General features: G+C 49.2%; 1 protein-coding gene and 1 long non-coding RNA gene across 3 annotated transcripts in view; one reads left to right on the forward strand and one right to left on the reverse strand.

Moving 5' to 3' along the window:
* FSD2 (fibronectin type III and SPRY domain containing 2) overlaps positions 1-27,887 on the reverse strand; it is a 674,971-nt gene that overhangs the window by 251,576 nt on the left and 395,508 nt on the right. The window lies entirely within an intron of this gene.
* Positions 26,564-27,887, forward strand: part of LOC146860402 (uncharacterized) — a 32,946-nt gene continuing 31,622 nt past the window's right edge. The window contains exon 1 of the long non-coding RNA XR_014978816.1: positions 26,564-26,713. This is a non-coding gene — a long non-coding RNA (uncharacterized LOC146860402). The remainder of the gene's footprint in view (positions 26,714-27,887) is intronic.

Raw genomic sequence — 27,887 nt, forward strand, 5'->3', positions numbered from 1 at the left:
AGGAGCCAGTGTGACGGCTGTCAAGCGCCACCTGGTGTCTCAAGAGCAGGTTGTCCCAGGAGCATTCTATCCGGTTGCTGCCGCCGACAACACCGAGAGTCACTGCCCAGTGGCTCAGGTTCCCTTTCAGTGGGGGGGGGGGGGGGGGGTCTCTGGTACTCTTCAGGTAGCTGTGAGGCCCGCCATGCCTGTTGACTGTCTGTTAGGGAACGACTTGGAGAGCTCACCTTGGGCTAAGGTGGAGCGGAGTGCTCACCTGGAGATTTTGGGTATGCCGGATTGGGCGTGTGTCACCACACGGTCCATGGCAGCCAGTAGGGGTACTCAAGAGGTCCTGGAGCCTGAGAGGGAGGCCCAGGGACCGGCCTTAAAGAGAAGGAGCAGGGGGCGCGGGAAACCGGCTCCTGAAGTTCCCACGGTCCAGGAGGGAGCAGACCTTGAGGGGGATGCCCTGGAACCTACAGGGGAACAGATAGCTGAACTGGGGGACCTGCCTGAGCTGACCCATTGGCAGCAGGAAGGAGGACCCTCCAGGGAATAATTCTGCAGGGAGCAGAAAGAATGCCCTTCTCTTGTGGGTATGCGGCAGCAGGCTGCAGACCAGGCCAACGGTGACCAGTCTGGAACACACTTCATTTGCTGGGAGAACGACCTCCTGTATTCTGAGCCTAAGGTTGCTGAGCCTGGGTCAGCCCGTGTGCTGGTGGTACCCCAGCGCTTCAGAGCCTTCCTACTGGGGCTGGCTCATGATGTGCCATTAGCAGGACATTTGGGGCAGGACAAGACCTTTGAAAGGCTTGTCACCCACTTCTTTTGGCCCCAAATGCGCAGGAGTTCAGATACTCACTGCAGAACATGCCAAACTTACCAGGCAAGTGGGAAGAGTGGAAGGAAGCAGAAGGCTCCACTCCAACCATTCCCTGTGGTCGGTACCCCATTCCAGCGAGTGGGGATTGACATCATAGGGCCACTGGACCCTAGGACAGCGATGGGCAATAGGTTCATCCTGGTCCTGGTGGACCATGCCACCCGGTACCCGGAAGCCATACCTCTGAGGACAGTGACGGCCCCCGTGGTGGGACGTGCGCTGATGGGAATTTTCTCCCGAGTGGGATTCCCTCTAGAGGTGGTGTCTGACCGAGGTACCAACTTCATATCTAAATATATGAAGTCCCTTTGGCAAGAGTGTGGTGTAACCTACAAGTTCACCACACCTTACCACCCCCAAGGAAACGGGTTGGTTGAGAGATTCAACCGAACCCTAAAGGGCATGATAATGGGTCTCGAGGAACCCATGAGGCGTAAGTGGGACGTCCTCTTACCATGCCTTCTCTTTGCTTACAGAGAGGTGCCACAGAAGTCTCTGGGGTTCAGTCCCTTTGAGCTGCTGTACGGACACCCAGTGAGAGGACCTCTAAGTCTGGTAAAGGAAGGCTGGGAGCAATCTCCCAGGAAACCTCCCCAGAATGTATATAGTTACATGCTAGCCTTCAGAAACCAGACTAGGCGTTTCAGGGAACTTGCTGAGGCAAACCTGGAAGCCAGCCAGGAGGAGATGAAGCGGTGGTACGACCAGAATGCCACTCTGGTAGAGCTTCAGCCTGGACAGAAAGTATGGGTCTTGGCCCCCGTGGAGCCCTGTGCGCTCCAGGATAAGTGAACCGGTCCCTTTGAGGTTGTGGAGCGCAAGAGTCCTGTTACCTACTTGGTGGACCTGAAGTCTCCTAGGAACCCCTTAAGGGTCCTACATGTCAACCGCCTCAAGCCCCACTTGGAGAGGTCCCAAGTGGGCATGCTCTTAGCAACAGATGCTGGGATGGAGGAGGAGACCGAGCCTCTTCCTGACCTCCTGTCAGTCAAAGAGCAAGATGGGTCAGTGGATGGTGTCATCCTCTCTTCCACCCTGACCCCTGAGCAACAGAATGATTGTCGCCAGCTGCTGGGACAATTTTCTGACCTGTTTTCCCTGGTTCCCGGTGTCACAGAGTGGTGCGTCCATGATGTGGACACTGGGGATAGTACACCTGTGAGGCACAAGGCCTACAGGGTGACTGACAGGGTAAGGGCCTGCATCAAGGAGGAGGTCTCCAAGATGTTTGCCCTTGGGGTTATTGAGTCTTCAAGCAGTCCTTGGGCCAGCCCAGTGGTCTTGGTCCCAAAGGCTGCCGCGCCGGGAGCCACACCCGACCTCCGGTTCTGTGTGGACTACAGAGGACTCAATTCGGTCACTAGGACTGACGCACACCCCATCCCCCGAGCTGATGAGCTCATAGATCGGCTAGGGGCTGCCAACTACCTCAGTACGTTTGATTTAACGTCTGGGTATTGGCACATCGCCTTAACCGAGGGGGCCAAAGAGAGGTCAGCATTTTCCACCCCTGATGGGCATTACCAGTTCCGGGTTATGCCCTTTGGGATGAAAAATGCCCCTGCCACCTTCCAGAGGTTGGTCAACCGGGTGTTGGTTGGGCTGGATTCGTTCAGTTCAGCCTACCTGGATGACATCGCAGTGTTTAGCTCCACGTGGGAGGAACATCTGCACCACCTCTGGGAAGTGTTGATGGCGCTGCGGAGGGCAGGCCTCACGATCAAGGCGAGTAAGTGCCAGATCGGGCAGGGTTCAGTGGTGTACTTGGGACACCAAGTTGGGAGTGGCCAGGTGGCACCCCTTCAACCCAAGATAGAAACTGTTGGAAAAACCCCACTCCCACACCGGAAAGGGTGGTGGTAACGGGGTCTCTCCAGACATACACAGTGGTAGCTTGGCTCGAGTGGTCAGGAATCAGGCACCGTGCTAAGCATACGTCATACCCATACAATAACCATGCGTGCATCCGTTCCAAAAACGACTCTACACCGTAAAAATTATGAAAATATCTCTGTTTATCTTCTTTTTCTCTTAGTTACTGATTAAATAAATAATAACACAATCACCATATACAAGGCTTTTCTGTGGAAGGGTACGTCAAATATATACTGTCTTAATGATTCAATAAATAGGGGAGATCATAAATAATTAAGGCATAAATATAAGTGCATTACATACAGGCAATTAAATATTATGAGGCAATAAATACTGCAAGCCAATAAATATTGTGCGACAATAAATACTGTGGAAAAATAAATACAGTGAAGCAATAAATAGGTTAAATACAATAAATACAGTGCTCTCAATAAATAATTAAAAGCTGACAGTGACACTTATAGAATCAGATCACATTTAGATTTCTATGGGCTGATTTGGCCCAGTCACAGCTTGTGGTTGGGTGGATGGCTTGAGGGTGTCCATTCCCTGGCTTGGACAAGGCTGAGGCCCAAACTGAGGTAGATCAAGGGGGGAATTCTAGAGACCTGGCTCCCTCACTCCACACAACCCCTCTGAATTAGTCTCAGCTCTCCCCTGGCACAATCCAGCTGGTTCCAGCACCTCTCTAGCTCCTAGGGTAGTCTCTCAGGATTCCACAGGGCCTTAGGCGCCCTCTATTCCACTTACTGCCCTTTTTCTGAAGCTCCGACGCCGCTCGAGTCGTGTCGACGCCGTGAGGCGGTTCCGGTTCGATGTCGGTGGCCTCGGCGCAATGTCAGTTCTTGACGACGCCGGTAGGCGGTTCCGGTTCGATGTCGGCGGCCTCGGCTCGATCTCGTCCTCAGGTTCGATGACGTCGGGCAGTCTTGGCTCGATGTCGACTTCAGGCGGCTCCGGTCCGATGGCGACCTCAGGTTCGATGACGTCGGCCGGCCTTGGCTCGATGTCGACTTCCGGCGGCTCCGGAGTGCGATCCCCACTCCCGACCTCCGGTGCTCCTCTCCTCAGGTTCCGGCGACTCCGGAGCGCGACCTCCACTCCCGACCTCCGGTGCTCCTCTCCTCAGGTTCCGGCGACTCCGGAGTGCGATCTCCACTCCCGACCTCCGGCACGCTTCACCTCGGTCTCCGGCGACTCCGGAGGGCGGACTTCACTCCCCCGTCGACGCCGCTCACTTGACCTCAGGTGTCTTACTCCTCAACCTCTGGTACTCTCCACGACCTCCGTCGGCGCCCTCTCTCGACCTCTGGCGGCTCCGGATACGACGTCTGCTTTTCCAGTCAGCGCCGCTTCTCCACCTCGGGCTCCGGGTCTCTAGGCTTCTCGACGTCGGACTCCAGGAAAACCAATAATCAGGTCAGGACTTTGCTGTTCTTTGCTTCTAAGGCCTGTTCCTGCTGTCCAGGTCCTTAAGATGGTTTTTCTTGCTTCTTCCCACACAGGGCTCCAGGCTGGGCTCAGTCAGTAGGGACTAGTATCAAGGGTGGGTTTATGGACCCCACTCCAGGCACAAGTTTCCACCCCTGCTGCCTCACTCCTTCCTCCTTCAGGTTTCTGTTGCTCTCTCTTCACCAGTCAGGTGCCAACTGCCAGCTCCAACTGTCAACTCTGGCTTTAGCTTCCCAACATTCTAAACCGCCTCCAACTGTCACAGGGCTCCAGAATGTTGCAGAAGGTTCTAGTAGGTTCCAGTGGGTTCTGATGATGTCACAGGTGGCCACCATTTTGTGCTCCAGGCCCTCAGACAGAAGTTCCAGGGGTAGATAAAATGGCTCCCTGAATCTGCATCAATACTAAAAAGTCTGGTGGTTCCCAAAAAGGAAAAATACTAACAGGGCTTGAGGCAAAAGTGGGACAAAATAAATAATGGAGAGGAGGGACCACCCAAAGGGCTGACAGGTCTAACACGCGTCCCCCCCAGCTGAAAGTGGGGAGAGCTACCCAACCCCTTGGGAGTTCTCATCACTAAGGCGGAAATACCTTGAGAGACCGTCTGCATTGGCGTGGTCCACTCCAGGCCGATGTTCCACCTGAAAGTCCATTCCCTGTAGGGAAATAGACCACCTCAACAACTTGGGATTCTCCCCCTTCATCTGCATCAGCCAACGAAGGGGTCTGTGGTCGGTCTGAACCAGGAAGTGCGAGCCAAACAGGTATGGCCGCAACTTCTTCAGAGCCCATACCACTGCAAAGGCTTCACGCTCTATTGCACTCCACTTCTGTTCCCTGGGAAGTAGTCTCCGGGATAGGAAGACCACGGGTTGATCCAGACCCTCTTCATTGAGTTGCGATAACACTGCCCCAATGCCATGTTCTGATGCATCCGTCTGGACAATGAACTCCTTGGAAAAGTCTGGGGCCCTTAAGACCGGGGCCTCGCACATGGCTTTCTTCAGTCTCACAAAGGCCTGCTGACAAGCCTCCGTCCAGACTACCCGTCGAGGTTGTTTCTTGGACGTAAGCTCCGTGAGGGGGGCTACGATGGTACCGTACCCCTTCCCGAAGCGGCGGTAGTATCCCGTGAGGCCCAGAAAAGCTCGGACCTCAGTCTGTGTCTTGGGGGGTTCCCAGGCCATGATGGCCTCGATCTTCGCCTGGAGGGGTTGCACCGCTCCCCTACCCACCAAGTGTCCAAGGTACACTACCGACCCCTGCCCGATCTGGCACTTGCTGGCCTTGATCGTCAATCCAGCTTGTCTCAGGGCCTGGAGAACAGCTTGCAGGTGACGCAAGTGATCCTCCCAGCTGTTACTGAAGACGGCTATGTCATCCAGATAAGCAGCAGAGAAACTCTCCATTCCGGTGAGGATCTGGTTTACCAGGCGCTGAAACGTGGCAGGTGCGTTCTTGAGCCCAAAGGGCATCACACAGAACTGGTAGTGGCCATTGGGCGTGGAGAAGGCTGACCTTTCCCTTGCTCCATCAGTCAAAGAGATCTGCCAGTACCCAGAAGTAAGGTCAAAGGTACTTAGATATTGGGCAGCTCCCAGCCGGTCAATCAATTCATCCGCCCTAGGGATCGGATGAGCATCAGTTTTGGTTACTGAATTCAGTCCCCGGTAGTCCACACAGAACCTCAGTTCCGGTTGGGCACCCGGTGGTGCGGCTTTTGGTACTAGTACCACCAGACTGGACCAGGGGCTGCTAGAAGGTTCGATCACTCCTAGCTCCAGCATCTTAGTGACTTCACTGTGAATGCTGTCCTTCACCTTGTCTGACATCCGGTAGATCTTGGACTTCACAGGTGGGCTGTCTCCTGTGTCCGCGTCATGGACGCACAGGTGAGTCCTACCCGGGACAAGGGAGAACAACGAAGAGTACTGCCCCAGGACCTGGCGGCAGTCCTCCTGCTGTTCAGGAGTTAGAGATGGGGAGAGAATCACTCCCTCCACCGACCCATCCTTCTCTTGAGACGCAAACAAATCTGGGAGAGGCTCGCTTTCCGCGTCCTCTGCTCCGTCAGTCACCATCATCAAGATGACTTCGGGCCTCTCGTGGTGGGGTTTGAGGCGGTTGGCGTGCAGCACCCGTAGGGGCTGACGAGGGGTCTTCAGGTCCACCAAGTAGGTAGCCTTACCCTTCTTCTCCAACACCTCAAAGGGTCCTGACCAGCGATCCTGGAGGGCACTAAGCTCTCCTGGTTCGATCACCCACACCTTCTGGCCAGGCTCCAACTCCACCGGGTGAGCATTGTGGTCATACCACGCCTTCATCACTGCTTGGCTGGCTTCCAAGTTGTCAGAAGCTTGCTTCCACAACTTAGCCATTTGGCTCCGGAAGGCCAGCATGTAGCTCACCACATCCTGGGGAAGCTTTCTGGGAGTTCTTTCCCATCCGTCTCTCACCAGGTTGAGAGGTCCACGTACAGGGTGCCCATACAGAAGCTCGAAGGGGCTGAAGCCCACTCCCTTCTGTGGCACTTCCCTGTAAGAAAAGAGTAGACAGGGTAGGAGGACGTCCCATTTCCTCCGCAGGCTTTCAGGCAGACTTCTGATCATGCCTTTCAAGGTTTTGTTAAACCTCTCCACCAGACCATTGGTATGGGGGTGGTAAGGAGTTGTGAACCGGTAGGTCACTCCACACTCCTTCCACATCTCCCGCATGTACGCTGACATGAAGTTGGTCCCCCTGTCGGACACAACTTCCTTGGGAAAACCCACTCGGGTAAAGATTCCCATCAGGGCCCTAGCCACAACAGGTGCTGTTATGGTCCTCAGAGGTATTGCCTCTGGGTACCGTGTGGCATGATCCACCAGAACCAGGATAAACCTGTGACCAGCTGTAGTAGGTGGATCTAACGGACCCACAATGTCGATACCCACCCTTTCAAAGGGGGTGCTAAAGACAGGAAGTGGTTCCAGGGGAGCTTTTAGCTTCACCCCTGTTTTCCCACTGGCTTGGCAAGACACACATGTCCGGCAGTAGGTATCGGACGACACTTTCATTTGAGGCCAATAAAAGTGTGGGACAAGACGGGCGAAGGTCTTGTCTTGCCCCAGGTGTCCTGCCAATGGGATCTCGTGAGCCAACTCCAGAAGGAAGGCTCAATAACGTTGAGGGACTACCAAGGCTCGTGACGATCCGTGTAGGGGTGCCTTGGGTTCACTGTAGAGGAGGCCATCCTCCCAGTAAACACTGTAGTTCCCTTCAACGTTCCCTGCTGCCTGGGCTTGGGCCTGACGCCTTAGCCCCTCAAGGGTAGGGCACTCCCTCTGGCCCTGGCAGAATTCCTCCCTGGACGGGCCTCCCTCCACGTGCCACTCGGCCGGGATGGGTAGGTCCTCCAGTTCGGTGACATCCCCCACCGCAGACTCCTGGTCCACCACCTCCGGTGGCCTATCCGTCCTACGGGGTGTGGACGCCGAGGCAGGCTCCTCCTGTCCTCGGTTCTTCCCTTGACTGGCAGCTGGCTGGGCCTTTGTTCCAGGCTCCAGCCGAAACGAACTCCCTCTCCGGGTAGTCGCGGACCTTGTGCTCACACAGGCCCAGTCAGGTGTACCCAGCATCTCAGTATGAGTCCGGTATTCCACCTCCTTCCAAGCATTGTGCTCCATGTCATTCCCCAGTAGACAATCGACTGGCACGGCAGGGCTTACGGCAACTCGAAGTGAACCTGCAACCCCCCCCCATTCAAAGGGAACCTCGGCCACCGGATAGTGGCCTGTTCTGCCGTCAGCCATCGCGGCTGGGTGGAGTACATCGGGAATTACCTGCTCTGGAGACACCAGTTGGCTACGTACCATAGTCATACTGGCTCCTGTGTCTCTCAGAGCCTCCCCTCTTTGGCCGTTGATGGTGACCCACTGCCCATACTTTACGGTATTTGCGGGCACCTGGATCTTAGGAACCATCTCCCGTTCTCCCAGGGACACTAAAGTGACACCCGCCCACTCCCTTCCCTTAGTTAAGGGCATCTCCTCCCCGAGCACTGCACTAGCTACTCCGGGGGTCTTTCCTCCAATGGGAGGGGGTGGTCATTTCAGGCACTTCGGATCTCCCTTATAGTGTCCAACGCCACCGCACTCGTAGCAATGGACAACCCTTGGCTGCTGACTCTGGCCAGGATTAGGGTTTCTGGGTGGGTTAGCCCTAGGGGTGAATCCTGTTCCCTTGGAAATTATTTTGGGGGCCTTTGGAGAACTCCTTTTTCTTTTCCCCTCCCTCTTTCTTCTGGGGGGCGCCCTGTCCGGCCTTTTGAGTATCCCCTCCAGTCCCCCTTGTGGACACCCGGGTACTAGCCCAAATGTCCGCCTCCTCAGCAAGCTTCCGGGGACTGGTCAGCTTGCTATCCACCAGGTGTTGACGCAGTTCAGGGAAACATTTCTCGAGCAGGTGTTCCTTCAGTACTAGATCAAACAACCCCTCGTAGTTCCTCACTTCACTGACCTGAATCCAACCCTCTAGTGCCTTCTTTGCATAGTCCAGGAAGTCCACCCAATTCTGTGTGCCCAGTTTGTGACTACCCCTGAACTTCTGTCTGTACTTTTCGGGTGTTAGTCCAAACTTTCTTATGAGCGCCAGTTTCATGGTGGGGTAGTGGGTCTGCTCATCCTCCTCTAAGGCCAATAAAGCATCCCTACCAGCTGGAGGCATGTACTTGTACAATCCCGCTCCCCAGTACTTCTCTGGAACCCCATGGGCCCTTAACGAGACCTCATAGGCCGCTAGCCACTTGGCGATATCGTCACCCGCCCCATAGCTAGCTACTATGTCCTTTGGCAGGTAGGATTTGGGTTCCCTGGTGTACTCTCGTTCTTCGCTGCCACCGTTAGGTACAGGGTGTGCCCCGATTCTCAGGATCTGAAGATCTATCTCTTTCAGCCTTATCTCATGAGCCATCCTCTGTTCCTCCTTCTCTTTCTCCAGCCTTGCTAAGTCCCATGTGAGCTGTCTTTTCTCCCTCCGGTCTGTTAACTCCACTTCAGACAAGCCACCGCTAGAGGCACTGCTGCCCTTCCTGGAAAGTGTCCTGGGCCCTGCTAACAGGTTCCCCACCTCAGGTTGGTTCAAACCAGCTCCCTCACTGTCGGGCTCTCTATCCCTGTCCTCCTCCTCAGCCTTGCTTTCTCGGCGTGCCTCCCCCCAAGCCCTTAAGCTGGTTTGGAGTGCACCCTTCTTTGCTCCTGGGGGACAATACACCCCCTCCCGCTGACAAAACTCCCTGAGTTGGGCCACAGTGTACGTTTCTAAATTCTCCAGTACAAACTCCATCTTGCCCACTCAGGTCAGAGGACAGTTATTTGCAGTAACTATGCAGGGGGGTACCTTATATAATACCTCCTCCCACCACCAGAGTAAATTTGGAAAAACAAAAACTCACAATTAGGAAGGCCGCTTTGAGAAAACTCCCGGTGTAGGCCTATGGACTACCCACAGTTATTGTTGAGTATACGTAGGCACAGCTCAATCCCGCCGCTGAACACCAACTATGTTGGAAAAACCCCACTCCCACACCGGAAAGGGTGGTGGTAACGGGGTCTCTCCAGACATACACAGTGGTAGCTTGGCTCGAGTGGTCAGGAATCAGGCACCGTGCTAAGCATACGTCATACCCATACAATAACCATGCGTGCATCCGTTCCAAAAACGACTCTACACCGTAAAAATTATGAAAATATCTCTGTTTATCTTCTTTTTCTCTTAGTTACTGATTAAATAAATAATAACACAATCACCATATACAAGGCTTTTCTGTGGAAGGGTACGTCAAATATATACTGTCTTAATGATTCAATAAATAGGGGAGATCATAAATAATTAAGGCATAAATATAAGTGCATTACATACAGGCAATTAAATATTATGAGGCAATAAATACTGCAAGCCAATAAATATTGTGCGACAATAAATACTATGGAACAATAAATACAGTGAAGCAATAAATAGGTTAAATACAATAAATACAGTGCTCTCAAAAAATAATTAAAAGCTGACAGTGACACTTATAGAATCAGATCACATTTAGATTTCTATGGGCTGATTTGGCCCAGTCACAGCTTGTGGTTGGGTGGATGGCTTGAGGGTGTCCATTCCCTGGCTTGGACAAGGCTGAGGCCCAAACTGAGGTAGTTCAAGGGGGGAATTCTAGAGACCTGGCTCCCTCACTCTACACAACCCCTCTGAATTAGTCTCAGCTCTCCCCTGGCACAATCCAGCTGGTTCCAGCACCTCTCTAGCTCCTAGGGTAGTCTCTCAGGATTCCACAGGGCCTTAGGCGCCCTCTATTCCACTTACTGCCCTTTTTCTGAAGCTCCGACGCCGCTGGAGTCGTGTCGACGCCGTGAGGCGGTTCCGGTTCGATGTCGGCGGCCTCGGCGCAATGTCAGTTCTTGACGACGCCGGTAGGCGGTTCCGGTTCGATGTCGGCAGCCTCGGCTCGATCTCGTCCTCCGGTTCGATTACGTCGGGCAGTCTTGGCTCGATGTCGACTTCAGGCGGCTCCGGTCCGATGGCGACCTCAGGTTCGATGACGTCGGCCGGCCTTGGCTCGATGTCGACTTCCGGCGGCTCCGGAGTGCGATCCCCACTCCCGACCTCCGGTGCTCCTCTCCTCAGGTTCCAGCGACTCCGGAGTGCGACCTCCACTCCCGACCTCCGGTGCTCCTCTCCTCAGGTTCCGGCGACTCCGGAGTGCGATCTCCACTCCCGACCTCCGGCACGCTTCGCCTCGGTCTCCGGCGACTCCGGAGGGCGGACTTCACTCCCCCGTCGACGCCGCTCACTTGACCTCAGGTGTCTTACTCCTCGACCTCTGGTACTCTCCACGACCTCCGTCGGCGCCCTCTCTCGACCTCTGGCGGCTCCGGGTACGACGTCTGCTTTTCCAGTCAGCGCCGCTTCTCCACCTCGGGCTCCGGGTCTCTAGGCTTCTCGACGTCGGACTCCAGGAAAACCAATAATCAGGTCAGGACTTTGCTGTTCTTTGCTTCTAAGGCCTGTTCCTGCTGTCCAGGTCCTTAAGATGGTTTTTCTTGCTTCTTCCCACACAGGGCTCCAGGCTGGGCTCAGTCAGTAGGGACTAGTATCAAGGGTGGGTTTATGGACCCCACTCCAGGCACAAGTTTCCACCCCTGCTGCCTCACTCCTTCCTCCTTCAGGTTTCTGCTGCTCTCTCTTCACCAGTCAGGTGCCAACTGCCAGCTCCAACTGTCAACTCTGGCTTTAGCTTCCCAACATTCTAAACCGCCTCCAACTGTCACAGGGCTCCAGAATGTTGCAGAAGGTTCAAGTAGGTTCCAGTGGGTTCTGATGATGTCACAGGTGGCCACCATTTTGTGCTCCAGGCCCTCAGACAGAAGTTCCAGGGGTAGATAAAATGGCTCCCTAAATCTGCATCAATACTAAAAAGTCTGGTGGTTCCCAAAAAGGAAAAATACTAACAGGGCTTGAGGCAAAAGTGGGACAAAATAAATAATGGAGAGGAGGGACCAAAGGGCTGACAGGTCTAACAGAAACCATCCTGAATTGGGAGTCGCCCAAAACCCAGACAGAGGTGAGAGCCTTCCGAGGTCTCACCGGGTACTACAGGAGGTTTGTCAAGGGGTATGGCAACATCGTTGCCCCCTTGACGGCGCTGACTTCAAGGAAGCAGAGGCCCTGAAAGCTGCTATGTGCACGGCGCCCGTGCTTTTGGCTCCCAACTTCTCCAAAGAGTTTATCGTCCAGACAGACGCTTCAGAGCATGGTGTGGGGGCTGTTCTTTCACAGATTAATGAGGAGGGCCTAGATCAACATGTAGCCTTTATTAGCAGGAGGTTACTACCACGGGAACAGAGATGGAGTGCTATTGAGCGTGAGGCATTTGCTGTGGTCTGGGCGCTGAAAAAGCTAAAACCCTACCTGTTTGGGTCTCACTTCCGGGTTCAGACAGACCACAGGCCCCTCAGATGGTTGATGCATATGAGGGGTGAGAATCCAAAGCTGTTGAGGTGGTCCATTTCCCTACAGGGTATGGATTTCACAGTGGAACATCGCCCTGGTACAGATCACGCCAATACGGACGGTCTGTCCAGATTTTTCCGCCTTAGTGATGAGGAACTCCCTGGGGTAGGGTAGTTCTCCCCACTTTTCAGCTGGAGGGGACACGTGTTAGACCTGGCACCTTGGCGTGAGTCTCCCTTCCACATTTTGTCGTTGTACCTCATATGTTTTTGCTGGTGTTAGCTGCTCAGGGCACTGTGCCACTGCCAACCAGTGCCACAGTGCAAGTGCTCCCTATTTAAAATGTTTATGTTGGTTGGATTCCATGATTGGCTTATTTGGTTTACTGTCAGACCCCAGTAAAGTGCACCAGGAGTGCCCAGGGCTTGTAAATACAAATGCTGCTGGTGGGCTTGCAGCACTGGTTGTGCTACCCACAGAAGCGGCCTAGTAAAAGGTGTCTAGGGTCTGCCACTGCAGAACCTGCGTGCAGTCTGGTACTGTCATGCTGACTGGGTAAGTGCACCCACTTCCCAGTCCCTAAACCTTCCCTTAACTTCATATTAGTCACCCCTATGGTAGGCCCAAGGGCAGGGTGCATTGTAAGCATAAGGTAGGACAAGCCCTGATGTGTGTGGCATGTCCTAATAGTGAATTACTGCCATTTTCGTTTTTCACTATTGTAAGGCTACCTGTTCTCCATAGGCCAGAATGGGCTGTCAGAATTGTTACATTCTATGATCCTAACAGACCCAGGGAACATGGTAGAAATTCGAGTTTAGTATGCCTGAACTCAGAATAATAAAATACATCTTTTAGTAAAGTTTATTTTAATATTCTGTGTTTGCAAATACCACTTTTAGAAAGTTGGTATTTGCTTGCCTGACCATTTCAGCCCGCCTCTGCTATGATGTGTAACTGCCTGTCTGGTTGTGTGAGTGACAGGGCTGGGGAAACCCAGAGGGGCAGGGCTAGGTAGCCTGGTGGTGAATAGGAAGATTGGCAGTCAGATGGGTGGGAGGAGTACACCTGGGCTCTGAATAGGGTTGTGCTCTGCCACCACAATGCTGGCGCCGTCTCCTGCGGAGCGGCTGATGTCTCTGCCCTGCACCCTGAATAGAAAGGCAGAGTCATGTCAACAGAGTGCTCAAGAACTGGTTTGGACTGGGCAAAGGCCCCTCTACCCCAGAGGAACAAAGGAATTAGGGGTATAAGTATTGGGACCCTGCTCCCAAGAAATTAGATCAGATCCTGCTGAAACAAGAAGAACCTCTGCCAGAAGGGAAGGAACTGGAAAAGCTGTAGGAGGAGTAACTGTCCCTGACCTGGGGGATTGGCCTGCAGTGGTTGCCTTGCTGCTGAAGGAGAGGAGAAAAGACTTCAAAGACTTTTATTTCAACTTGTGCTTAAAGATCTCCAAGGGCTTGAACTGAGCTTGCCCCCTGAACGAAGTCCCAGGACCAGTGGACTTCATCCCCAGCTCCCCAAAGTCTTTTGGAAGGGCCTGCTGCTGTTGTTGGGCCTTCTGAGGGACTGCGTGTCGCAAGGAGCTGGAAGCGCGATGCAAGGGAGAGAAGCGTATCGCCGTCGGAGCTGTTGCCGTCGCATCTCGCAGAGAGTGTCACCGCTGCAGCATCGCATCGAGCGGAAGCGTCTCGCATCGTCCGGAAGTGTCTCGCATCCACGGAGAAGCGTGCCGCCGTCGGAGCCGCGGTTGCCGCACCTCGCAGAAGGGGTGTCGCCGCTGCAGCATCGCATCGAGCGGAAGCGTCTCGCAACGTCGGAGAAGAGTGCCGCTGCCAAAGCCGCTGTCGTCGCATCTCGTCAAAGGTGACGCCGCTGCAGCTGACGCATCGAGTCGGGCCTTCTCGCAACCTCGGAGAAGCGTCACGCATCTGGAAGATCCCGTCTTTATTTCTTTTGCACCAAGAACTTCAACGCATCTGCATCGCTGCAACACTTTCGTTGCCCTGCGTGTCGCATCTAAGGTACATTGACTTAAAGTGTCGCATTTAAGAACTTGAGAGAAACTAAGCAACCTTTTACCAACTAAGCAACCGTATTGTGTATTTTTAATCGTTTAATGGTCTTGTGATAATCCTATATAAAGAATCCTTATTTTTAATATACCTACCTGTGTGGTGTCCATTTGTAGTGTTGTCACTGGGTTACTGTATGTGTTCACAAATGCTTAACCTATAACGCTCTGAGATAAGCCTTGTCTGCTCGCGCCAAGCTACCTAGATGGTGAGCAGGGGTTATTTTAGGAGTGTAACCCCTTACCCTGACTAGAGGAAAGGTTCCCTGCTTGTCACAAGTACCTACCTGTGCCAACCAGAGAACCCGGATTCTAACACCCATTTTTTGGGGGATCTTTTGATTTCCCCCAAAATAAATTCCCTAATAAACATAGCATGGTCGGAGAATACGTTAAACACCGTATTGAAAAAGCCGAGCTTAAGGCTACATGAAGCTAAAATAAAATCTATACGGGATGAGGATTTGAATCTACCCGACCAGCAAGTATAATCTCTTTTAGAAGGGTTATCTACCCGCCAGTGATCAGAAAGATCGAATAGTTTGATATAATGTGAAATGGTTTGATAAACTTTCGGTTTAAGTTGTTTGGATGATTGAGATGATGTATCCAAATGCGGATCCATTAGCACATTAAAATCCCCACCAATCACAATATCTCCTGACACCATTAATAGAGATTGAAACAAGTCTTCATACAAACTAGCATCGTCTGTTAGAGGCCCATAACAACATACGAAGATAAAAGGTCTCTGCCTGGTTTTAACTCTACATGAGACCCAGCACCAACGTCCTGAGCCTCCCTGTTCTGATTGAATAATATCAGCACATAAGTTCTTATTCAAGAATATTGCCACCCCTCGCTGAGATACGTCGCATGATGCGAAACACCGAAACGAGGCCCAAGATTTGAGCATTGAAAACCCATCTAGTTTGGAAGAGGGAATATGAGTCTCCTGTAACAAAATAACGGAAGGATTTTCAGCCTTTAACCAAACTTCCATAGCGCGCTTTTTCTTAATATTGTTTAAGCCATTGACATTAAGAGAAAGCAACTTCAAACTCTCCTTGTTAGACATTGAGATCAAAATTAAATTGACTAAAAAAAATTAACACCGAGCCACTCCGTGCCCCTTGAAAACAATGAATACAATGAATACATGCTGAGAAGTAGAATAATAAGTAAAAATAATCAGACACCATCAATTTCCTTTTTGTTTCAATGCACCCACCACCACCCACACCCCAGACAACCCCAGCACCACCCTCACCCCTCCCCCGTAACCCCTCCCCCCCAACCCCACCAATGGCCAAACATCCCCAACCCACGCTGACCATCGGATCCTACCCACCGCCATTAGGGTGACATGTTGCACCCCCTGGGCCCCATGGATTCCGCACTCCACCTTGCTCAACTGTTGCTCCCCCCCCCACACTCAGACCCTCCAGCAGAAAAAAAGGAAAGCTTTCCCAGCATAGCGCATCTATCACATCTATCAACCTATATCTTGAAACAAAAAACACAGAAGAAAAAGTCCATAAATTTCCTAAATTTAACCTCATGAAGAGTTAGAAATGTCCTGAAGCAAGTCCTGTGCTGCTGCAATATCAGATAACATAAAGAATTTGCCTTCACTAAGACTTTAAGCTTGGATTGTTGCGCTATTGTGGCTTGAGCTCCTTTAGCTTTAAATAATTGTAGCATCTGGACAAACTCTTTTCTTCTCCGAGCAGCAGACGCAGACATGTCTGATAAAATCCGACATTTCACAGTTTCATTGACCAGAAATTGTCTTTTCTGAATTGCCGTTGAGAGAATAGTCTCCTTAATCCGTGTGTCAGAAAAATTTAATAGAATTGTTCGAGGGAGAGAAGAATTTGGGAAAGGTTGAGCGGGAACGCGATGTGCTCGCGTAATAGACAGGTCACCCTCGTGATTGGGGATCACTTTAGATTTTAAAAAAGAGGTGACCCACTGCAGCGTGCTGGGCCCTTCAAGACCCTCGGGAACCCCCACTATGCGTAGGTTAGATCGACGATTATAATTCTCTAAATCGTCCAATTTAGATTCAAGTGTACGTGAAGGGAGGGAGAGCTGATTTGCATCCTCTTTGACCTTAATCATTTGATCCTCCAGGTTAGAGATGCGGGTTTCAGCTTCTTGGAGTCGAACAGGGAATGTGGAGAAAAGATCCTCCATTTTGTCCAGGCGTTGATGGATTAAGGCGAGCTCAGATTTCTGAAACCTCTTCAGCTCACGGACCTCGTCGAGGATTAAATTTAACATATCCTTGACTGACATCTTAATCTCCCCGACGGTCTCAGTATCTAAATCAAGCAAAGGACTGAGGTGACTCACATTAGAGACAGATTTAGCTGGGGAAATTAAAGACTTGTCAATAGGTGATGTCACTGTGTGTATCCCTCCCAAAGTCAATACATCCTCCGTAGTTGTTAAGGAGTGTACTAAGGGGTTATCTTTGAGCGAAGGCGTAGAAGGCATAGATGGTGTACAAGATGCCCCTGTGTTAGATTTAAGCAGGAAATTGGGAGGGTGAATAATTGAAGAAGAAAGAGAAGGAGAAACTTGTGCGGAGTTCCTTTGGCAGGGTGCAGCACTTTTCTTATCAAAGAGAGGGAATGATTTATTGCCCTTAAGCACCTCCACTGGGCTGGCCTGCGTAGATGACCAATCCTTGATGGGTGAGGAACGCTCCTTTTCTGCGCAATGAGAGGCCTTCAAGACTGGAGACGGGGTCTCACTGATAGATTCCTCCAGCTCTTCCGAACTTCCCGCACTATCACTTTTCTCCTTTGCCTTACCATCGCCGAGGGCCCCCTTATTTATTAATTTGGCGGCGTTCCGCGTTTCTTTAGCCTGGATACGCGAAGTCTTTGCCTTACGGGTATTCAATAATTTCCCCATCTTGAGACAGAAAAAAAAAAACGATATTGACCGATATTGATATTGATAATGACTCTCTTAAATTATGAGCCTCAGATACCTCAAAGTCTCTGAGCATCCAACGTTCGGTAAAACGGAAAAAAGCCTTGATCCTCGTCACCAGGTGTTGTTCATCCGTAATCTCAGGACCTCAGGTAAGCCAACAACTTGAACGTCGCCTGCGCCATGCTGCTGCTGCAAACGCAACTTAATAGAAAAGCTGATCCGTAGCGGCGGGGAAAGGCATTGTTAGTACTTTCCGGTACGCCACTGCCGCTTACAGCCCAGCTTGCTCTTACCGCTACTGCCGCATCCACAGACCCTCAGGCATGAGCAGCGATGCGAGGCACAGGGCTGAAAGAATGCCGAAAGCGCCCGGAGAACAATAATCGAAGAAGCTGCTTCCTTCCAGCTGAAAGCGCCGCACTGCTTCCCGCCTTCGTGCCTCAAGCAGAAACCCAACGATCCACTCGAGAACGCTAACCGCCATCCGCCATCAGCCGCCGCTGAAAACCTGCACTGCCTCGAGGAGGAAGGGAGGAGTCAGGAACCGGGAATCCTCAGGTGCGCGTGGAGGCGTGGATCTCCATTACACGGCCCGTTCGAGTAAATATCATGTGATTGATGACTTTTTGGCAAACATAAATAAGCGGCTGAAAGTGGGAGTCAAGGACAGTAAATAAAGGAAATTTATAAGAGAACTGACTAACTATAAATGGGAAGGTTATTGATACTCTGCAAATTATATAACAGTATTTGTAAACAGGAATGACAGACTATCAACCATTTGAGGCATGAGCAACTGTCATCTGATCAGGGCTCTGATACCTGGGAAGAAAGTGATGCATCAGAGGACATTACAACCAGTATTCCAGAGAAGTATACCTATGTGTGTATACCTATCTATATATATCTCTATATCAATGCCTTCACAATAAGCTTTTGCTAACTGCTGCACGCACTAAAAAGAAGGGCGCGTCACCTCTTCGGACAAAGCAACAAGGTCCCTGAAATATCCAGTTTTCCTTCACACAAAGGATGATGACGTAGTGTCTGGTTGTTTGCAATTTCTTAATGTCTGGACACCATCGTAGGCGCTTTGGCTGTAAACAGTCTTGCTCACTGATGCCGAGGCACGATTGTAACCATTCTTTGTTTGTTACAATTGTGACATAAAAACAGACTGATAGTTTTTGTTTCAACAATACCAGAGTCTTTCTTCTGTTTACAATATTTTACCGGAGTATTATATGATTATAGGATAGGCATTAAATTATCCCTCAAACACAATAATAAATTTCATGACATGATTAATCATTTTCCTTTCAATTGAAATTATTTAAAAGGCATTATGCTTTGTGAAGCCAATGTAATGGTTACACCTTTACTAAGGGTAGTACCATTTATCCTTAACCTATATGCAACTTGCAACCTTGTCATTATTTTGCATTCCCTGGTCACAGCCGCAATGCATCAAATTTTCTTAAACGTGATTCTGCCCAGGTGGGCTTACTCAATTTTCTACTGATGTTGCTCCAAGTATTGTCAATTGCATTACAACCAGTCTGCTAAAGTGTACCCCATGTGTGCTAAATGTGAATTAAAATCATATTAACCTTACATATACTTCTTATTTAAAACCCATTATCTTTCCTGGTGTGAGAGGTGTTGATCTAGCTAGAACTATATTCCATCTGATTATATGTGTGTGTACAGATCTTCCTTCACATTGAGGCCACCTGGGGTCTCAGGGCCTGATTAGGATGGCGGGCGGAAAACCAAACGGGGATGGGGACCGCCTGACATAGTGTTGGGGGTTTCACAGGCCAAATTACAGTGCGATTGCCGCGTTGGCAGTCGCATTGTACAGCTTTTCCATTGCTTCTGGCTGCCGCTCACGCCGCAATGGAAAAAAGGGATGTGCAACACATCCCTGTACTATGTTACAGGCACCATGCGATGCTTATCACTTGGTACAGGGATCTGTTGGGGGGCACAGCCTGTCGGTGGCAGTCTCCCCGCCATCCTAATCAGCACCTTAGTGTCTAACTCAATTATATAGCTCACTAACTATAACGTCTGAATTCCACTGGTTTTGTAGAGTGAAATCTGAGCCTAACTATACTATTTCTGTAACCTTTGCTTTTTTCAGTGAATGTCTAAGGTTTTTTTAAATGCTAATTCCTAACTATAACATCCCTGCAATTTTTTTTCCATTGAAAAAAAATATATATAAATATATATGTATATATAAATATATATATCACTGGAAAAAAAAAAAGGTTACAGGGACGTATGCCAGTAGGTAGTTTTAATTAGGACCTAGTTTCTATAGGAAAAAACATTTTTTGTTTTTCTAATAACTTTGACGACATTTGACAAATCTTCACAAAATTTTCCAAACTAGTTTGCCAGTTGCTTCAGCTGCTGTCTGGAAAGTTTGTGGGGGCCGAGAATAAGGGGGAGTCCTAAAACGCCTTTTTTCCCATCTAATTTCCCATTTGGATATTGAACACAACTACAGCCCGAACCGCTGGACGGAACTACACCAAATTTGGCGGAAAGATAGTTCTTGGTCCAGAAAGTGCCCTTTTACTGATTTGGTGTAAATCCATTCAGTAGTTTTGGAGTTATTATAGGAAAAAGAAATATAGATATCTAGGGACGGAAATTCTTTGTGGATCCGCCCGGAGGATCTGCTGATACAAGCATCAAAGTAAGGTACTGATTGGCGAGCCCTGAGGTAACTATAACTCACGCCATGCACAGCTAATTACCCCAATTATTACATCATTATTATTATCTTCTATGGCATCATTGATATTATCACTGCAACATTTACAATAAAATTATGGATGAGAAAACTGTGCATGGCGAGGGCGCAAGTTATAGTAACCTAGGGCACAAATTATAGTTATCTGAAATGACTCTAACTACAACAGTTTAATTTCTGTGGTTTTGTGCGTGTAAATTCGGACCCTAACTATAATGTCCCTGTAACCTTTGCTTTTTTAGTGACTATATATTTATATATATATAATATATATATACATATATATTATATATATATAAATATATATTCATAGCTGTCATAACTGAAGTTCACATAAATATATATAACAATTATGTCAGCTGTTCCATATGAGAAACGATATTTGTGTTGCTAAGAAAATTGTCACCCTCTTTGACGAATCTCCATGAAACTTTCCCAAAAGGTGCTACTTTTTAACAAATTTCGGGGTGATCCGTCAAGTGGGGGGCAAGAAAAAAGGGGGGTCCCAAAACACAAAATCCACATGAATATTCCATAGATGACTTTAGTCAAGGCTACAGCAAAAACTGCTAAATGGAATTACACCAAATTTGGCAGGAAGCTAGATCTCGGTGAACAGATTGTGCTTTTTGTGATCTGGCATAAATCCGTTTGGTAAATTATGAGAAATTAAGACTGAAAAATAATTGTAGATCGGGATGGTTTTGGTCCACAAGAATCTCAAGAGACTCTTGCAAGGGCACCCATTTAAAAATAGAGTATTTTGATTGGCCCATGGAGCTTTATTTCCCTAGGCCATCTAGCTCCCGTGGGAGTCTGACTCCTGTGGGAGTGAGTGCTCTGATTGACTGCCAGCAACATGAGGAAAAGGTTGCTGGTAGCCATTACAGAACTCAGAAAATGAGGCGCTTATTATGAGTACGGCAGTTGAGACCACCATACTCGAGGTGGTGGTCCGACCACCACCAACATGGGAGGTCTGCCCTCTGTCTAATGAATGTTAGGTGGGACGCCACGAGACCGCTGCCACAACCGGGACCCGGAATCCCACTGTGGCGGCAGTCTGCAAATGGCCTGAATATCCTGGCGGTGCCAATGCTAGCTCTGCCGAGCATATTACGACCTGCATATCCACTGCCCTGTCATGGTTGGGAACCCTCCATTTAAAGGGTGGCGGACATGCAGATAAAAGGGCTCTAACAGCGCCCAGGGTGCATCTGGGCCTGGCGGTGTGTTCGGTGGGCACATGTTGTGCCCCCCCTGAAATTGCACACTCCCTTTATTGTGTGGCATGCACAATATGGTGCATGTCACACCGTGCAGGAAGCCGCCACACCAGCCACCAACCCGCCCTAGATTAAAGTCATCTTCCGATGGGCGGGCTCACTACAAGCTTGGTGGTCTTCCTGGGACCACTGGCGTGGCAGTCCCTTTACAAGACCACCAAACTTGTAGTAAGGACCTTAGGGTCCTGTCCTGAACGTGTTAAAAAAAATATATAAGGGGGCATGGTAGGCTTACTCGACCTCCTAATCCCTATGAGGGACCCCCCACCATGCCAAAAAAGCAATACATTTGGGAAAAAATGCTGCTATCTCGCAGGACTCCCGCAAGATTAAAAAAAACATTGGTGCCCCGGCCGCATTTATTGAGTTCATGTCCCGGGGAGCCTACCCTGAGGCTGAATTCATAAAGGAGAGGAGGGCTGTGTGTCCCCCTTCCCAAAACTCCAGGGGCCACTGGGAACCCAACTCCAGGCCTTAAATTGGTTTATATGGGGATGGGGACTGCGTGTTCCCTTCCCCGAACCTGCAGATGCCCCAGGGAGCCCACCTCTGGGGTCAAAATGTAAAAAAATGGAGAGATGCGGATCCCCCTCCCCAAGCCTGAAAAGGCACCGGGTGCTTTTTACCTCTGGGATGAGGCCCCCTCACCATTTTCAGTAATCTCAACCCTATGGGTGGGCTTCCTGGGACCATTAGAGGTTTGTGGAGTGGAGTGATGAGGCCCCTTCACCATTTTGTAAATGGTCAGCCCCAGGGGTGGGTTCCCCAGGGCCATTAGGGGCTCGGGGAGAAGGGCCATGTGGCCCGTCTCAATTTCATAAAATTTCAGCCTCTCGGAGAGCTCCCGGGCCCTTCAGAGACTCTGGGAGGGGGGCCAAAATATGATCTAACTGACAAGGGCCTCAGGGGATGGTGTCTTCGGGGCTGCTAACGGCTCGGGAGGAGCGGTCACATGGCCTCCTACCCTTTTAACATAGGCCCTGTGGTATAGGGTCCCAGGGCCCAAATAGGCTCAGGGAGAGGGGCCACACTGCCCCTCCCCTTTATTGAAATCAGTGCCCTAAGGGATGAAGTACCCAGGGCTGAACAAGACTCGGGTAGAGGGCCCTTGATTGGTCAAGATGCCTATTTTTCCTGTGAGTCTTCACACTCTCATGGGAGTGGGAGGCTCCTGCGAGTCTGTGAGCGCTCTGATTGGCTGGCTGTTGGAATGTTCGAAATGAAATGGCTGCCCTTATGGTTTACTGTGAAAATTTGGAGGTGTTATGGAAATGAAATAAAAAAAGCTATATAAGGGGTTAGCAGAAAGGCATAGTTTAGAAAGGAGGTGTCTAAGGGATAACTACTGTATAGAAAATAAATGTATATTGTTTTTTAGTAATTTTTACAATCTTGACGGACTGTCCGTAGATGAGAAATAGATGAGTTCTCAATACACTCCATTAGTAGGAAGGCATATTGTGGTGCTTATTTTGAGAGAAAGTGTGTAAGAGATAAGTACTGGCTTCCGCCTGGATCACAGCATGGAGACTGCTCTCCTAGCTGTGACCGAACACCTGACTGAGGCCTTAGATGCCGGACATACCTCAGCGCTGATACTATTAGATCTCACAGCCGCATTTGACGCGGTATCCCATCAGATTCTGTTGCAACGATTGGAAGAGGCTGGCATCGAGGGCTCGGCCCTGGGATGGTTCGCCTCTTTTCTATCTGAGAGAACCTTCCAGGTGGCGGCCCCCCCTTTTCACCTCACTGATACACACTATCAAACAAGGGGTTCCACAAGGCTCAGCGTTGAGCCCTACGCTATTTAACCCGTATGTTCAACCTCTAGCAGCGGTGGCCAGGAGGAAAGGACTAACGGTGGTATCATATGCTGATGATAGACAGTTGCTAGCAGCACTCTTCGATGACTCCACGCAGGATGCTCTTAAGTTCAGGAGCGATCTTGCAGCCATTGCAGTGTGGATGACTGCCAACTGCCTCCAGCTTAACGCTAGCAAATCGGAGATACTGAGCTGTGGAGCGAGAGCTGGTGGCCTGCAACCTTGGGTTGCGTACCCGCCCCCAAACAGGTGGTCAAAAACCTGGGTGTATGGGTTGATTTGGTCCTCAGCTTCCAGCTCCAAACCCAAAAAGTTGCTGGGACCTGCTTTGGACTCTTGCGAGGGCTCAAACCGCTGTTGTTTATTTTTGATCACACAGTCCGTCAAATCATCATCCAGGCCTCCATTATGTTTAGGCTGGATTTTGCCAGTTCACTTTACCTGGGGGTTAACAAAGCTGAAATCCTACGTCTGCAAAGGGTTCAAAATGCGGCTGCTAGAACCCTTCTTGGCCTCCCTAGGAACTTGCCCTACTACCAATGCCATCCGCCGACTACATTGGCTGCCGGTGGCGAGGCGCATTGTGATCAACTCCATCTGCATTGCCTATAAAATCATGAATCTCTCCTCCCCAGATACCCTGGCAAACCTGCTTTCACCCTATACACCTACTCGCCAACTACGATCTATGGCGCCCTGGCTGAAAAACCTTGGAATTCTCTTCCTGCGCACATCAGTAGCATTAACAAATACCTGGTATTCCGCAAGGCCATTAAAACACACCTTTTCCCTTTGCTGTAGGCCCTGCCTTCTTTTAGCAGCTCCCCTGTTGTGTTTTGATGTAGATACGCGTATTTAGGTTTCCCTGAATCATGTCCTTATATAGGCACAATTCACATTGCCCTTATTTAGGCATAGAATTCCAGTCCTTATTTAGGCATTAGCCATGCTAACCAAATACAGGCATAGTCACCTACATCCGTCCATCCCACGTCACAACGAGTTCTTAGAAACCAGACCCTTAAGCCGAACGGGACTTTCGCTAGCTAGGATTATTGATTTCTCCAAGAAATCATATATTATGCATGAACTACTATTCCTTAGGGGTTCATCCATGACGTCTTCCTCTGCCCGACTTTACGTCAATGCTAGCATTCCTAAGCACCTTCCAGGTATAAATATGCCTTCCCTTACCACGGCACTACTCAGCCCGACTTGACTGCACGGTTCGCCACGGCAAGTTCAGAAGAGATCATATTCCGGCCTGACACACTGACCAGACGGTGTTATCCCTGCTCGCAGAGAATCCAGCTTCCAGTGTTCTGACTCCCTTCGCGGGGTGTTAGAGTTTGAGACCCGGATAGAGATTCCCACCTCGCTCATTCTAAAGGTATGGAGCCGACTATAACCTAGAGGGACTCTTGGCATACTAAACTTAGTATATACCATACTATAGAAAACAGCACCTACTTCTTACCTCATAGTACACTTAGGTTAGTTACACTGGGGTAGGACTATTTTAGAAGCATCAGACGAGTATTCACTTTTTAGCCTGTGTTATTTATGTATGTATATATGATGTCATAGCTAAAAGAAATTGCTATTGCAGTATTATTTCTTCTTACTGCTTACGCTGTGCGTATTATATCTTGCTTACTGTCTAACGATTGTAACAGCTCATATCTTTTACACAAGAAACCAGACTGTATAATAAACCCTTTTATTGAAACGCCCGTCTGTCTATTTCTGTGTAACTCTGAAGAAACTAAGCATGCACGATTGACTGAGTGAAACTGTTATCTATTGTTTCCACGATTCTGAGACGCATGTCATGTTTATGCGGTTGTCAGAAACTACTCCCTTCTTGTTCATTCAAGAAGTTTCTAGTGACCTCTGAGTTAGCTGGCACACACAAGTAATTAAGTTTAATGTACTCGATAGGAGCATACTGACCTTAGTCCTATGCAAAAACTATAGTGTATATTATTCCAATGCACAGAGCCTATAAGGTAAATAGGAACTACACTACACCCCAACTTCTGCTAGTTAGCGCTGGGACACCCTTTGCTGGTACAGCTGTGCGCTATACAAAACCTGTAACATAACATAACGTAACATACTGTGATAAGTAGATGGTTATTTTCTATGGAGTTCATTCGATCTTGCGAGCATCCCGCAAGACATGCATGAGAAATATCTAGGCCTGCACAAAGTATTTTAGAATTCTGTAGTAGGAGTCTCACAATACTGTATGGAAGGAAGTACAAAAAAAGGGCCAAGGATCAACCAATATTTACCATTCTTATTACATGGTTGAAGAAATGCTGTGAAGTGAATGCGTGGACAACCAGATATATTAAGTGAGTCCTTAGTGCTTTGGAAGAAAAGGAAGTCTGTTTGAGTTTTGCTCAGCAGAAGTGAATTTATTTGGAGCTGAAAGAGACTGGTGTGTTTATCTGCATTTAAGAAAGAACTCCAAGTTCAGGTATTTAATTATCTATTTTACAAACGTTGTTGTGAAGTGTCAGTAAGTGTTAGTATATTTATTATACACTATGTTTACAGAGTGGAAATCCGTTTGGGTAGGTGTAGATGTGGTAATACAGCTTTTGAAAGCTATGCATTATAATGTAGAGAGATGTGAGCAAGGTTTGAAGATTGTGTTTTTCAACTGTATTTACTTGTCATCAAAGAAAGTACTGTTTCTTAAACTAGAATGTAATAATACAAGCTCTACAGTTCTTGCGAACCTTATTGTATGTATATTTTTGCACTATACAATGTTTTAGTGTTGAATTTGCTATTTCTAGTGTGAACTCTGAGTGTTAGCAAAGGTGTGTCAAGATGATAGTATTACTTTAGAAATTGTTATGGAAGCAGAGTTAATGGCATGTTATAATTTATTTACATGTAACTGCCTGGATAATACACATCTCTGACTACATCATTGTATAAACCCGGGTTCTTGGTCCCTTGAGATACAAACCACTGCACCATATGACTCACTCCTTCATTCTATATAATTGTTGAACTATCGCATTGGCACCATGTTCACTAAAGCTTTGTGGTCTCTCTAAAGGACACTGTTACCATCTTAGTCCCGTAGACACTTACCCAGTGAAAATTACTGTTACCATCTTAGTCCCTTAAACATTTACTCAGTGAAATTATCGATTCACTGTTCACTAAATTAAAATCAAAATATTACTGCCACTCGTAAGACCAAGATGTATGGATTGGCGTTTACCGCTGATGACTAAGGTAATAGTTTACCACTTAATTCACACAAGCCAGTGGCGCCTATTATCCAGTGTAGCCATCAACAGGCTAGCCTCTATGACGTCAGTGGAGACTTACTGTACCCAACACTACCCATATGCACTACGAACAAACCCCTCTACAAGATGGCCGCCACCGCAGTCCTAACCTATGGACACTGTCCTTTTTCCATTTCCCTGGTTCTGTTCACACACGTGACCTATCACACGACCGGCTTAGTACTACTTCAAGACCCGCCGCTGACGTACCTCTACCATCCCGGTGTCGGCGGCAGGGTAGGTCATACGCCTGCGAGCGTACCACACGCTGGTGAGTTTCCTGAATTGTATTCTTCATCCGGAGGTGAGTTACAGAAGTTCTGGGCTCATTCCATTTCCAGGTTTACTCACTGAGATGGCAACTCATGGCACACTGGGTTAGCGCGGGTACGTTGGGCTGCTCTGATTGTGGTGTACTGGCGTGACACACTCTGGGTTCGCTGGAGGTGCTGCGGTGGTGCACACTGGAGGCGGTGGTTCGGCGCTGCCCGTGACTCACGGCATTTGGTTGTTACTTCGGTGGTGCGAGGCCACCATTTGGATGACCTCACCTGATTTATGATACCTGAGCTGCCACTTCTGGCCAATACTGGTGGCATTTTAACGGGAGTGCAATTGCTGCTCCCTCTTCCTTTCTCTTTTCCCTATTAGGACCCAATCGGTGTCCTTTAAACCGCCGGCTACTGTAGCGTATCATTTTTGCAGACAGTTTAGGTGAGTCCTGTTATGTCCTGATTACCAATTTTCATAGTTTTTAAAAATATAGTGCTTCAACCTTAAGAATGGGTGACACTTTCAGAGTATGTTTTCAATATTTAAGATACCTTATGTAATACTCATCACTCACTATGATTCTGTGTGACAGAGCACCTAATACAAGATCCTTTCCACGAGCACCAGTTTACTGGATAGTAATGGTTAATTTGTAATGATGTGTTCATTAATGTGTGGTTTTAACAGAATCCCTTACCCTTTTTTTGTTCCACATTCAGGTCTTCTTTGAAAGTACAGGGTATTTAGTTTTACACTTACCTTGTAGTGTAGATAGTATAACGTTGATCCTGAAGAAGTGTCCCGATCATTTTTTGACTTTTGAGATACAAAACATGTTGATCATTGGAGAGCAGGGCTCTCACCACTAGACACCTCACGACTAGGTTTGGCCCCTCTCCACTTTTTAATTAGGCAGTTTACCTTTATAATAAAGTTCGAATAGGACTAACTGACCTATTTTTAACTCACATTTTCCCTACTTCTACACACACTAGGCCCCTCATCCCCACTGCACCCACCGGCAGGAACAAAAGATCCCTGATAAAGAGCCCCAGTTCAGGGTGCCCGTCAGGTATTGCAGCGCTGACCTGATGAGAGCATGCTCAAATGATGAAGCATGACACCTAGCTTCGCTGGGTGTGTGAAAGCCCTAGTTCCAACAAGGAGAATTCCCTCTCCTTCCTGCACACATTAGTGGTTCCCCA

Source organism: Triturus cristatus, chromosome 3_1 (assembly GCF_964204655.1).
Source record: "Triturus cristatus chromosome 3_1, aTriCri1.1, whole genome shotgun sequence".
Lineage (NCBI taxonomy): Eukaryota > Metazoa > Chordata > Amphibia > Caudata > Salamandridae > Triturus > Triturus cristatus.